This window comes from Pleurodeles waltl, chromosome 5 (genome assembly GCF_031143425.1).
Source record: "Pleurodeles waltl isolate 20211129_DDA chromosome 5, aPleWal1.hap1.20221129, whole genome shotgun sequence".
NCBI lineage: Eukaryota > Metazoa > Chordata > Amphibia > Caudata > Salamandridae > Pleurodeles > Pleurodeles waltl.
The window spans coordinates 357,508,540-357,523,921 of NC_090444.1; the positions used below are offsets into that span (position 1 = coordinate 357,508,540).

At 42.9% G+C, this 15,382-nt stretch overlaps 1 protein-coding gene across 4 annotated transcripts in view; it reads right to left on the reverse strand.

Moving 5' to 3' along the window:
• MACROD2 (mono-ADP ribosylhydrolase 2) overlaps window positions 1–15,382 on the reverse strand; it is a 5,612,477-nt gene that overhangs the window by 2,423,038 nt on the left and 3,174,057 nt on the right. The window lies entirely within an intron of this gene.

Below are 15,382 nucleotides of genomic sequence, written 5' to 3' on the forward strand. Positions count from 1 at the left end.
AGAATGCAGATCTCTGGCCAAATCTACACACTCATGAACCACACAGGAACCCTCACAGTCCATTTTGAATGGCAAATGTCTGGTTTACGTTGATGAACTATTCATGTCAACCAGCTTGTTCTCTCGCTCACCTCAGACCCCTCTAACACCAAAGCCAACTTCCACCATGCCATGACCGAATGGATGCGAGACAGCTGCCTCAAATTGAATTCTGAAAAAACAGAGGTACTGATCTTTGTAAAGAACACCTCTGCTTGGGACCACAGCTGGTGGCCGGAAGAAGGCAGACCCACTCCCACATCGACTGACCATGCTCGTAACCTTGGCATAATCTTAGACAGCCAACTGACTATAAAACAACAAATCAATGCAGTCCCCTCCTCCTGTTTCCACACCCTCTGCATGCTCTGCAACATCTTCAGATGGGTCCCAGTGAACACCAGAAAGATCGTCACAAAGGCCCTCGTCACTAGCCAGTTCGACTATGGCAACACTACACTGGCATGTCCTCCCAGCTCCTCAGAAGACTCCCCACAATACAGAAAGCGGCAGACAAACTAATTCTGGTCCTCCCTAAATGTACCCACATCACTCCTCACCTCAGGAAACTCCACTGGTTCCCTGTCTAGAAAAGAGGCCAGTTCAAGATGCTCATGCATACAAAGCCCTCCACAAACTGGGACCATCCTACATCAACCACTGGCTGAACTTCCATCTTCCCGTGAGACACCTGCGCTCCACTTCACCCGCCCTTGCACAAGTCCACTGCATCCATTGCACCCACAGGGGGGGCGTGCATTGTCCTATGTCGCCGCCAAAGCTTGGAATAACCTCCACCTCCACCTCTGAATGGCAGCCTCCCTGGCAGACTTCAGAAAGCAACTCAAGACCTGGCTTTTTGATGCAGACGCAGCAACCTCAGTGCGAGGATACCCCTTTGGGTGATAGTGTTGCACTTTATAAATGATGATTTTATTGGATTGGATTTAGATGCCTTGTAAACATTTCTGCACGGAAAATCCAATAAGAACGTTGTGCTCACTACATACAGATGCATAACTAACATTTCGTTTTGCAGTTAGGATGCTGTTATTTTGTAGTACTGAAATGCAGCTTTGTGTGATGGTGCTGTTATATTACCTTGAGAATTTTCTCTTTAGAAGATGGCTTTGTTCCATTTTATAATGGCCTTTGATGAGGCTGTTCAGTAAGCACTAAACACATGCCTAACAATGTCCCATAACTTTTACAAGGGGAACTGGGAAGGACTTTTCTTACTAGTAGTGGTCATTAGGTGCTTTGGCAGAACTGTTGCATTTTCTTTGCTCAGTACATTTGGTTTTGTCCTCAGTATGTTATTTTAAAGCAATCTCGTTTACCTGTTTGGTATCTCTAGCTGATAAATACAGGATATTGGAAACCAGTGCATGTGCAGGATGTACCAGACGTCACACATGGACTAGAAGATTACATCTGCTAAGAGGCCGCTATAAGCTAACTATGATGTAATCTGTGGGATATTTGTTGTTTACCAAAACACTGGCGATTCCCTCAAAGGTACTTTTGCTTTTTTGATGTTGCATCTGGATTTGGATGTTGGCTATTTCATGACCAGTAACCTCCTATTGGATTTAGGAGACTAAAGCATTTGCAGGAGGAACCCTGCATTTCCAACGTGTCTTGATTGCCTTTTTTCTCTGGAGGTCATATCACTTCTCATGTTCATTCCTGAGTTCAGCTGTTGCAAGTGGTCATGCATAGATTTTGTTTCCGGTTCTTTTGTGTTAGTCGGTATAGAGTCTCATTGTGGAAAGTTTTCACCCATAAGAGCAATCCTTGGTAAAGAAAGGGTTAGTTGACTGGGTAACTCCTAATGATCTGGACCACAAACACACACATGCACAATGGCAAGTACACAATGTTGGTTTTTATACATGTGAGTGCAAGTGTCCTTTGGATCAAGTGAAATTCTAGTTTTAATATCCTTTGCTTTAGCATTGCTTTTCCTATAGAGACATCCATTCACTTGCTCTTGTGGGTTCTTTTCAATTATGCTGACCTCTGTCTGAGAAGGTGCCTGTTTGAGAAGGTGGCAATGAGTTCTTCTGCATTGTGTGGTGTCAGAGGCCCTTCACTTACACGATTAATAATGCTACATTTAGAGCTCCCTGTCACGGACTACAACCACTGGGTGCATTTAGATTCGGTGGGTATCTTATCTTGATAGTTTATGAGTTGTGATCACTTGCATCATCTTGTCATTTACTGAATTTCGGTTTAAAAATTGGTCACAGCTGGGCCAATTGCAGGGTATTTGGTTGTCAGAGACACGGGATCTTCAGCAGGAATTTCGTATTACTCATGCAGAGGTTGCCATAATGTAGGGATGTATCTTCAGCAAAGGATGGATGACATATCCACTGTACCTGACATTCCTGGTGGCTTATCAGGCGTAGGAGATAACCGTCCTATGTTTGCTTGAGACCATTGTAATGGTTGCATCAGATGGTTTTGCCACTGCAGTTATGAGATTATTGATTTTTGCACCTTTTTATATTTGCAAGAGTATCTTCACTATAAAATTCCTTGGGGCCCATTGTTTCCCTACAGCTAGTCACTTTGTTCTGGATGATACCTTCATTATTTGTTTTTGCTGAATTGGGGTTCAGACTATGAGTGAGGTATGAACTCTCATGCACCTTTTCTAGTCCTGCATCCAAGTAACCTGTCGAGAGGTGTTGCGACACCAGGCTTATGGGTGCCACACACACCACTGCATTCAAGTTGTCTGTTCAAGACAGCCTAATATGTGAATCTGGGTAACAGTGTTCTGCTACAGACTGGACCTCCTGGACCTTTTTATATTAATTTCTGGTGATTTTTAGTAAGTGGTTTATGGTCTAGCTTGGGAAGAGGTGGTTTCAGATTGTAGTAGTCCTAAAGACTTAGCACAAAGTTCAGCTTGGAAGCACGGACACAAAGCATGATTCTGTTGAGATTATTCAGGGGTGACAACCTGCAAATTTAGGCTTTTTCACATCTATCGATGTCAGTCAGTACTGCTTTGGCATATAGTCATGGAGGGAGGAAGTGGGTCGAGAGACACATTTTTCAATTCTTTACCAGTAATTTCATTATTTCATATCTACTTTTCCTCGTCTTTATGGTCCTTTCTGACTTAATTATGTTTATTCTGCGTTGACAGCAATCTGCAGTTCCTGCTTCAGTAGAGGACGATGAAGGAGTGTGTATTGAGGCTTTTGTTTACTGATCCCATGCAGGAGAACAACATGTATAAAAACAATTATAAAAGCAAGTAAGCTTGGGGCCTGTCACCAGGAGGATGCACATCATGAAATAAGGATGGTGCAAAAGAAGAAGAATATTGAGAATAATTGAGACTATCCATCATAGATTAAGGCATTACCAGCATGCTGCACTAGGAAATTCCGTCAGAATTAATCAAGTGAAAGCTAAAGAATCATGAAGAACAAACACTACTATTAACCAGTGGTGGGCGAGCCACAGAAAGCTCAAGCCAGGCACGAGCCTGATGCCTGGCTCTGGATCAGTTTGTAGTTCTCTTGGAACCTCTAGCTCAAAATGAGTCAACCTTTCAATGGGGCTCATGTGGTTTAGTGGCTACAAATGCCAAACAAGTGGGGACCCAGGTTTGGATCCAGGACTGGATTTGGACAAAACATACGCCTGGGCACCAAAATAAAAGTGGCCCCCGTTAGCGAAGCAGAGAGCTACAGAAGTGGTAATATCACTGAAATCAACAGTAACAACTGGCCTAACTGGCAGCAAAACTGGTCCACAACTGCTAAAAAAATGGCCCACTCTGATCTGTCAGACCAGCCCATCGGGCACTGCCTCATTGCACTATAGGCCAGCCCCCCCCCTGTTTGAATCCTAGCCTTGGCTCTACATTCTCTGAAACCCAGCAAATCTCCTTGTGCCATAAAAATGTGTAAAGTAGTTTGTGCCTGTTGTGAGGCACTTTTTAGGGAAATGTTCTGCTTAGGTTAAACTGCCAAAAATAAAATGTGGATTCATCCTGTAGTCCACGCTCTAGTCTCTTTTTCAGGAATTAAAGACACCGTATTAACGTTTGATGTCAGAGATGCCCATTTACTTTCTGGCTGAAGTGCACAGTGTGAAAACAGGAAATCTGGAATCAGTCCCAGTTTCCCTGTGTGACCAAAGTGTGTGATCCTAAGCAAATACATTGTCACAAGTTTCCTTTCTTTCTCATTATCAAACTTCAAGATGTGCACTATTCAAAACCCTCTTGTTTGATTTATTAACTACAATGTCGGTCGGTTTACAATTGGAATCTAGCATATAGGGTACACTTGATAAATGACATGCGTCTTAATTAACTAATAGCATGATACCTTTTCATATTCTACCATGGTGTTTGTTGCATGATTTACATGCAAAATATTGTCAGGGATCTTCTCGTGCATGGACTGAGAGCCAGAGTCAATCCATGTCTCAGCTCTCCCTGTTAACTTGTTGGCTTGGCCATCTCTACCATTAAGAGAAAAAAACAGGTGGCTTTCCTGACATAAAGAGGTATATCAAGAAGTAGTATAGCAAGAGTGCCAAGAGCCATCACGCAAGCATGGGAATCAGGCCTCACTAGGGCCCATGCTGGACAGTCGAAGCATTGTCAACGCCACGGGACCTGGTGCCACTGCACTTGCTGCACCATTGAAAGCCGAGCCACTAAAATCAAGCATCTAACACGTTTAGATCTAATGCTTCACAAATAATCCTTACAAATGCTTCGGTTAGGAAACTTCAATTCAGTGAAAGACATATTTCTTTGCATAGTAGAAATTCATTAACTCATGCAGAGCTAAAAGTAGTCACAACAATTCACTAACCAATGAATTGTATTTGATAAAGCATCTGCACTCCAACGCACACCTTCGCCACAATTTAGACTGAGGAACAAGTGGGCGGCATGTTCCGCCAACATTCACTGGGACTGAGCTTTAGTATTTACGCTGCAGGCATTCCTCAGAAATAAAAAACAGGAATAGGGCAGCCCTCCCCGATCTATCCACATGCAGGCATTTACAATACAAGATTACACCCTCTAAAGGAATTCTTACAGGCACAAAGCAATCCCGCGAGTCGTTTCACAGAAGGAATAGTTCCTAGCTATGCTTTTTTGGGATTATACATTCTAGATCAACACATAAAAATAAATTAATTTTTCCTTTTCTTAGAAACATGGCAAGGCATCACTCACTCCTACTGCTTTTTTCTATTTTCTGTTTTTTTTACAAGGAACCAGGGAATTAATTAGGCCGTAATGACCAAGAACGGGTGTGTGTAATGGGCGCACAGAATATACTTCACTGAGAATGATTAGGGTAATACAGTGAAATAGAATTTTAATTATTTCCTTAATAACTCCAAGCCCAAACAACTGCAAATTGACGGTAATTCACATGCTGAAAAACACTACACACTACATATTGTAGTTCCAAACAAATTAACCAGAATGAAGACTCCTGCTTGTCAGGGTAATGAAAACTGTCGAGTGGAATGATGCGTGTGGTTCAGGTTATTAAAAAAGACTACAAAACGCTGGATAAAAGTACCAGAAAATAACTATTCTGTACCTTCTCACACATGACCTCTGCCCTCAGCACTTTGGAAAGAGGGTGTCATCTCCAAATACCCTGTATTCCCATAGAAGTTTGTATAAGACCCGAATAACAGTATTTTATTTTATTTATATCTTTGCAATGAGAGCACTGTGATGAGGGTTATGTGATGAGGGTTACATGATGCCTGACTGTGAACCCTGATGCAGTCTTAGAAATCAAGGGCGGTTCGTTCATGACTGACACGCGTTGCATCACATTTTCCTACTCTTGTGATGCACAGGGAAGGCCGTCCTTGCTAGCAGGATTCTCTGGATCCTGACGTTAGTAATGATTGGAAGATGATGTCAGTCAGTCACAGGCATTTTCCTTCCAGGATGCTGGTGATGGCTGAAGTTGGAGGACAGTACCCAGGGTGATAGGCCTGTGTACTAACTTAAAGCCACACTCAAAGTCAATGGTCGATCAGGAGAGACGCATCTTTACTCATCTCCAAAACTTTATAAAACTTGTATTTTTTCAGGTAGAGGCTAAGATTTCCAAAGGTGTGCTGACTTTTTCTGTCAATGGATTGTCCTTGTGTGGATATAATGAGAACATTCAATTGAAGCAGGCCTGGTCTAAAACAAGAATGTAAAAGCTGGGCGAATTTCTCAACAGGCCAGGGATCGGGCATGCTGTTGCTTGTTCACCAGGCACATCATTTTTAAATGAGATTCTTTTCTTATTAGGAATAACCCCAGTTCATAGATAATGGGATAGTGGCACCCTGGGTGCCATGAAGCTTGGCAGCACTTTTTTAACTTGCAGTGATCTTGTAGGCAAAACGCAGTCACAATAAGCTGCTGGCAGCATCTGTCCACTTCACTTGGCATGCATCAGCATTGAGCCCTCTGAAGCTATATATGATTATAATGTCCACTAATGTTCTTCGGTACCTCTTCAAGGGTATTAGGAGCTCATGAATTCAACTACAATACAATGTTCTGACTCAAGAGTTGCTGTGGTAGTTCTCTTTATGAGGAATGGAGTAAAGGTGTGATGCCAAAAACAGCGTAAACTCAACCTGGCAAATAATTTGAGAGAAACAAAGTCATTTTTTCAATCTAGTGCTACAGCTCCCAGAACCTAAAGGAATGTGTAGAATGTTTGGGAGTGAAATATACTGTCAATAGCCGGCCGGGGAAAGCATCCAGACAGCCAATCCTTCAAAGCACAGACATTCCTTTGAAGATAGCACAGATGCACTAAAATATGCATTGATTAATACCTGATTGATGATGGCGCACTGCATTGGAATTATTGACAAACACACACACACACAAAAGGTGTTGGGACGCGTAGCATTCCAACCCAACATTTCTTTGTTCCTCATGTCACCTGACTTTATACCCAGTCATATGCAAATCAGCACTAGCCCTGCTCTATTAGGAACAGTCCTGCTTTAACTGTCAAGTCACGTCCTCTCTGAGCCAAAACAAAGGCAATCCCAGATTGGTTTCAGCCTATTTGGGTCTCTTCAGTCAGGTGGAGTTTGGTTCCATGGCAAAGTGAGCATGGGACCTACGTCTGAGCAAACCCTTGGTACCTCAGGGCATTACATCAAAAACACAAAGGGGCATATTTAAGACAAGTGGCGCTGCACTGGGTGCAGCACCACTTTTATTCACCCTTTTCCGCTCCCCCCCTACCGTCACCATGTTTGCACCATATTTAAAATACGGCACCCCATAGGGTAGGGAGCAATAGCATAATTGTTTATGACCCTATTGATGTACTCTGCAGGAGTAGCGCCAAAATATTGGTGCTACTCCTGCAGAGTACATAGGGGCCTATTATAAATAATGGAAGCCCCCTTTTAACGCCTGCTCTGTGCAGGCGTTAAAAGTGCCATAAAAAAAATGACGCAAGAAAATCTGTTAGATTTCCTTGCACCATATTTTCAGCCCTCCTAATGGGAGAACATCCCCTTTGCATGCGTTATGTCTGGTGCAGGCATAATGTAGCACAAAGGGTTACAAAGTGGCACAATGCATGCATTGCGTTACTTTGTAAATTTGGCGCAAGGATTTTGGCCTCGTTGGGCTACATTGGGGTGAAAAAAATGACACTAATGTGGTGCTAGATGGCACTAGGGGCTTATAACTATACCTCAAAATATTATGGGAGGAATGCTTACAAGCATTGCTGGTAAGTAGATCAAAGGCCTCTTGCTAGAGGTGAGAGCAGAATTAATGGGAGATGTGAGGGAGAATGCTAAGGAAGCAGACGCAGGAGATATGAAGGAAAGTTAACTTGTGGCAATATATGTATAAGGGTGTTTTTGCAAGGCTCAAAGGTCAGAGAAGAGCTGGGCTAAGAGTGAAAATGAAAACTCCCAAATCTGTATCTTGCTGCTGTTCTGGATGGAAGCAGGTTTAGTCTCCTTTGACCACGTTGTCTTTTTTTACCTCTGAAATGCCATTCACAATTAATTTTGACAATGGAAGTTGTCTAGGAGGAAATTCTAGGTCAGGAGGATGCCTCCTTAAGCAAACAAGAAACAACACAGGTGTCTGGGACCTAAGAAACGTTTTAATCTCACACGGAAGGGTGAGGACAGAAAGATAATATGAGGAAGGCCTATCTGCTCTTGCAATGACAATGCAGAAACTGACTGAGCGCTTTGTCTCTCACCCTCGTACATGCAGGGTGCCAGTCTAGCTATGGTCTGTGCCACGAACTGACTAGGGGTTGTCTACTATTGGGAGCCTTCAGGAGCTTGACAGGGGCTTGGGGCGAAAACCCCAGCTCAAAAGTTTAATTCCTTTGGCCTACCAGTAAGTGGAATCTGGGACTTTTTAAAGAGTGTGTAGGTTTTGCTCACTTTGCCAAACTTGGTTGTTTTTTTCACTTCCTTCCTTGTTCATGGGGAGCATTTGTTTAGCAACAGGAAGTATCCTTGCCGTAAAAAAGTTAATGGTTACTGCTCATGTCTCCAGTTCCAATTTTGCCCTTTTGGTTTCCTTTTACTCATTCAAAACCGTCTCAGTCTGGTGCATGTAGCCATATAAATAATTGTGCCTTCTCTGATAACTCCCATGTTATTTATGCACACACCAACTGAGCATCTTGCAACAATTATTGCTGGGCTGGTGCTTTGTAGCTGCCTATATGTTTTAGTTCTTATTACAACTATAATTCACATGGCTATCTCTCACATACCATCGCCCACCACATCACAACATACTGCATCGCATGACACAATAACTGCATCTCTGTGGTCATCACACACAACATGAAACACTTTTCACATTTGACCAAAAACAAAAACAGCAGCCTTGAAACCACACACCCAAAATGGTGGCACTTCAACCCCCGACATATGGGTAGTGAATGCTACACAAATACTACAATGTAACACAATTAATCCATAACTGTTTTTGGCTTTTAAGGGAAATTAAGAAATTCTGCGAATCCTGGTGAACTTGTCATGGACTGATAGGAATATAGGTTTTCAGGACTGTGTTTGAGGCCAGTCCTCATTAAGGTGCAGTTTTTGGGAATTTCCTTTTTGTACTTTAGTTAGGGGCTATGGAATAGGCCACTGTATGGTTACATTTTGGGCTTCACAAACAATTGTAAACTGCACATATACTCAATAAAAGAAGCATGCAAGCAATGCACCTGCTGCACCAATATTTAAGCTCTAGGTGCCTTCAGCAGGATGAGCAAAGCAGAAGGTCAATGATGGAAGCACCGCACACTTGGAACGCTACAGAGAAAAATTAAATTTAAACCACAATCAAGCAAAAAAACAATGCTTACCCAGATCAAATGGGACAACACATTTGTCACACCTTTGTGAAACCCTTGGTTGCTTAATTTCCACAACCAAGAACGGTATGGGACAACGGGATCTACGAGTAAGATCAAATTAAAAAGGGATGACCAATTACTTTTTTAGCCTGTCTAGACATTTTGGAAATGTTATTGTTAAGTGAAGAAAGGGAAGACATTGCTCTTGCTCAGGTTGCGTGGTAAAACATACTTATTAGCAGAGACAGTAAAGGGATACAGTTTATAAATATTAGCAAAAATATTAGCAAGAAAAAGTTAAAAAATTAGGCCACCGACTATGTTGTCTTGGGACCGGAAAACGTATTTAGTATAACAAAAGCACATCTAATGGTACTTAGTTGTAGGAGGCAAGAGAGTTCCTTGCTCATCTAGGGCAGCAATTATCGCTCATGGCAGGAAGAAGTGAACCCAAGCTGGACCTGGATTGGGTCTGGCTCTACAAAATGCCCTGACAAATTTCTTCATGAATGCGTCACAGTACTTCCATTACTTCTTTTCATTGGCAGTATAGTTATTCCTGCCTGTTTGTGCCTCTGCTAGAGCCTACTTAAATGGCCAGTCACTTACTATGTATAGCAAAAGCAGAGTAACACACAGGCACATCCAGAGGAGCCAAGAACGGGACCTCTGTCTTCCTGGCCACCTCACAGGAAGAGACAGCCTCTTCGGAGACCCTTCTGACACACTGTCTTTTTTAATATAGATTGATAATCTTTGCTTGGTCCCACTGTGGAGATCGGACCTATGGCCCACTCTTGTTCTGCCTTGAAATTAATTTTAGGAAGGCCTTTGAATCATCGAAAAGAGAATGGAGCAATCATGCATAGTTTGTTTAACATATCCTTCTCCATTAAGGGATCTCCAACTCTGTTTCCTGGAATGGCTCCGATAAAGAAAGCAACATATCCAGCTGAAGGCCCAAGTGTTTTGGTTCTTATGGGAGACCCAGAGTTGGATCACAGAACTCTTTGTCCACTTCATTTCACTTTACTGAAGATGCAGCTAGGGAAATGTACAACACTGAAGTGGTGCTGCAAGTCTGCTTTAATTGGCTGGTCACAATTTTGCACCATCTGCACCATCTTCCAGGAGGAACCCTAGGGAGGGAGAAGCGTCCAATCATGCGCAGCATCCCTCCAGGAGGCAGAGGCCTCCTCCAAAGCAAGACCATGGAGTAAGCATCACAGATCAAGGAAGTACAATGGGTGCAGTGTTCAGCGTTTGCTCTGGGGACACCCTTCTTGTCCTTTAAGGAGGGAGGTTCCTCAGGCCCACCTCTCAAAGACTAGATTTTTCAAGGATACCTCTGAGTGTGTGTGTGGGGGGGGGGGGGGGTTAAACTACCATACTTTTTGGAGGGGCCAGGGACTCTCAAAATTATGCCTTTGCAGCAGCATACCACAATGCATTTGCTACAACAGAGCACAATGCATAAGTGCGCAACTGGTGCAGAGGCAGTTCCTTAAACCCAGCACCACATTACAAGGTATGGCACTACATTGTGCTCAATTTCAGACTTTGGGGGTCCTAAGATTGCCAGCCTCGCTGTGGTGGTCGATCCGCCCCTGCTGTGGCGGTCCAACCGCCACATTACGTGGTTGGTGGGCAGACCCGCCAACCTACTGCTGTCCCCACCAGGATCAGAGATCCCAACGGGCTGATGGCGGTCCTGGTTATAATCAGCCCGGGAGGCATTGAGCCCACCTTGCTGATTAAAACCTTGTTCTCCACTTGCCTTTTCATGGCCGTTTGCCCATGGCAAGGGCAGTGCAGGGTTCCCTCTGCCCAGCACCCTTGAAATGCGCACTCTCTGCTGTGAGGGTGTTCGTGCTCCCTACGTGTGGCAGCTTTGCTGTGAGCTGTACTATGAGCCAGTGACAATGCTGCCACACCTTTCCCACTAGGGTGACGACAGAAACCTTGGTTTCCACCGGTCAGCTCAGTGGGAAAATTGTAATGGGGCCGACGGGGAGGTGGCCAGCACTGCAGCAACCTCCCTGTTGTGAGTTTGGCGGACGGATGTTTCCGTCCGCCAAACTCATAATCAGCCCCCTTATCTACTCAAAATGATTTATCAACAGTGACGTTCGCCTTGTTTTCTAGTCGGCAACACCCTGCTGTGTTACATATTTAGAACAGATGCACAAAACATTCCCTGCTAAACAAAATGTATTTCACTCTCCCCCCTCAAATGCCTTCAAACTGATTATTGTACCACGAAGATTATTGTAGCATTATTCACTCCATGCCATCTGCTAGTTTGTTTTAATAAAACACAATTCCAAGAGTACCCAAAGAGCCTTGGATGAAAATTTAAAAAGCCAGACAAGACTACTGTTTTATTACAAAGGCACTTAAACAGGTTGTGGATAAGAGACTAGGTCTTGAACACAGGCGATGGCTACAGCCTGCGCGTCTTCCTTACCATAGACATGGCTCACATAAAGCAACCAGCTGATGCAATTTTGTAAAATTTGGTACAGCTGCTATTCACTGCTCAGTAGAGGCCTATGACTGTGTGCTCATGTAGACGAAATTTCATCTCTCTCTGAGGGAGGCAGTTTAGAGAGAGGTGCCAAGTTAAAAAAACTATTATTGGCAAAGCAGCAGAATGGGAACGCACAGAGTGCATGGCTGCTACCCACTGCTGCTGGCTTCGCGACAAAAGCCTTGAATCTCTCCCAGGTTTCTCCCCTTCATATGCATAACAATATCTTTTCATTTGAGTGGAAATTCAATTTTGAAAAGTAGAAAAATGTAATACCTATTATCAATGATAATAATTACTTTTCTCTTATCTGGATAAAAATCAGCAGTGAAGCACTGCTGCTTAGGAAAGCCAAGAGTTCACTAGTTAAAATTCATGACAAGCTGGGATTGATGGTTTGTGCTCATAAAATGACAATGTTTTAGTAGGTAGCGCAGTTGCTGTTTTGTGGTGTAATAGTGGCGGATGTTCTTTAGCGTGCTAATGTGAGCTTCACATTGATCACACCCACAGCTGAACATATAGATTGCCGTAGATGTGGTTGATACATTACTGTAGAATAAAAATTTGTATCTTCACTTTTATTGAATATTTCCCATCCGGGCAAAAAAGATAGCCATCACCTATAGTACACATACCCTCTCAACAGGTGTAAACATGGCCTCTTTTTCGGGGGAGAGCAAGAACATTAGTGGGATGTATGACATTACCACGCATACCCTTACCACACATGCCTTTACAGCGTGACCATTACCACACATATGCCTTCACCATGTTAATTTTTACCCTGCATATACCTTTACCGCACATGCATTTATGACAAAAATGCAAGTATTTCACCAGTAGGTGCATATATATATATATATATATATATACTGAAAAAAACAAAGGTTACAGGGACGTCATAGTTAGGAATAGTTAGGAAATAGAATTAAAAAAAATAGGAGAAATTCACAAAAAAAGGTTACACACAGGAGAGCATAAGCACCTTCATGAAGTTAATCTTACTATGTGGCTGTTATAACCCTCCTCAAGATAGATAGATAGATAGATAGATAGATAGATAGATAGATAGATAGAAGGTATGATTATCTTTGGCAGACTGCTCACGTTTGGCCCAGGCTCAATACTAATTTGTTTAAGTCAGGCCTTGGTCTAGAGTAGCACAGTGGCAACAAAAACAATGAGTTGGAATGCTACTCCAAGCGATTGTCATTGGTTAGACTATTTACAAGCATTCTTCCCTTTACTTTGTATGTGATTGATGCAGTTTCCTAAAGGAATTTCCAGAGGTGGGTCCCTTGCTCACTGTGCCATAGGATCTCACTGACAAGGTCTAACAAGGCTTGAACCTGCCTGTTGTTGCTTGTGATGTGCTCTGGAAGGGACCTCATCTGGCAGTTTAGAATTAACTCTTCACATGGGATGCATGGCGAGGATTGAGTTCCATAATCCTTTGTCTATAGTGGCACAGTAGGCAAAAAACAATGGGTAGGAATGCTACCCCAAGTGAAGGCCAGTGGTTACATTATTTGCAAGCACACCTCCCATCTCCTTTTGTGGGATTTATAGCTTTGATAATAGCAGATTGATATGATTCTTTAAAACAACATTTTAGAGATGGTTAAAAATTAAATTATTTGAAAAAGACTAAATAAATGATGATTGGGCGTTAAAATTAAAAAACACTACAATTCACAATGTATGGTTAGTATCACAATCTGTAACTCACCTTAACTGCCATACAAACCACAACTCTCACAACAAATGAGATGCTTATGACCTCAGCCCAGATGTGGTTACAAATGTTATAGATCATGTTACAGGTGAGATTACAGATTACATTACCCTTATCACTTACACAGACCATGGATGAAGAAAAACGTACTGTTTTGATTATGATTTGTTTTCATATGTCGCTATTTATTGGCAGAACTATTATGATGATTCGAAGTGAGCAGCAGGATCAGACAGCACTGGGGACTGCAAATGGCCTGGCCCTATTTACAGAAACTGTGCCTCAGCCTAGTGTGCATGACCAAAGGGCTGCATTGTTGGTTTAGTAGAATGAGAACTGATGATTGACGGTCTGGCCACAGACCAAGGCAGAGTGCAGCAGACTTCGGCTGCATAGTGGAATAGCTGCACATCGTGGCCCCATGCTAGGCCCTGCAGCCAACCCTGAGCAACTAGAGCGTGCTACACTTGAAACTGGCAACAGAGTCTACCTGTAGACCTTCCCGCATGAGCAGCAGGGGGTTGGATGCTATATGGTTGGGCACAGGGTCTGGGCACTGACGAGGCTCAGCAGTAAACGTAAGCACAGCAGGAGTGGCTGCACGTGAGTTTGAATGCAGGCCCTGCAGCCAAAATCTGCAGGGCCTCGTCAGTGTCCAGGCTGCACACAATCAATGACCGTGCAAGGAGGGATGAAGCCCCAGAGGCTGATTCAAATGAGTGAATCACAGAGAACGTGCTTGGTTTAAAAACATACCATTTTAAATGTGAAATGTCCTCCACTGTCAAGTGCATATAATTAAAGGTAACACCCAGAGGATCTACATGGTAATACATTTAGCGCCCACAATGCAAGCTAAAACAGTTATGACCTTAACATTTACTCATGTTTGAGATAATGAATGAAGCACGTACAAGTGAATGGTCTTTGCTGTGCAGCAAATTTGTATTGACGCGCTTCTTTCGCTAAATACATTTGCAGTGGTTTTATGTTTTGTAATCTAATGCCTAAGTAGCTTTTTTGACAGCCAGTGCTTGGCAATAGAGTTATTGCAGTTATCTGTGGATCGTTGCAGGAAAGGGTATATGACGTCCAGTCAATAACATTTCTGTTAATTGTCCAGCAAAGAATTGACTATTGTTGCTACAGACTTAGTGTGTGAACAATACAAACAGTCCCAACACAATATATTTCCAATAATCCAGCATTGTTTGTGTATTGTTTTGTAATAGTATTTATATAGCGCTAACTACCCCTAATGAGGCATCAAAGTGCTTTTTGGCGAGTAGCATGCTACTCCGGAACCCAAGAGGAATAAGTGGTGGATTAGTATAGGGAAAAATGAGTTCAGTTTTAGTATTTCTTATGAGTTAGTTTGAGCAGAGGATATGTGAGTTTGTTAGTTGGATTAATTAGAGTAATGGAGGGATAGAGGAGGGAAGAATACAGAAGTGTTAATTGGGAGTTTATAGTAATAGGATGAGGCTTGGGATGAGTAAAGGAGAGATGGAGGAGGGAAGAGTGAGGAAAGGGTTAGGGAGATCACAGTAGCAGGAGGGGTTTTGGATGAGTCAAGGTGAGATACATTAGGGAGAATTTATTAGGGTTGTTTGGGAGAGCATGGTAGTAAAGTGAGTTTTGGGTGAGCTAGATGTGGAAGAGGAGGGAAGAGATTAGGCAGGGTTATTT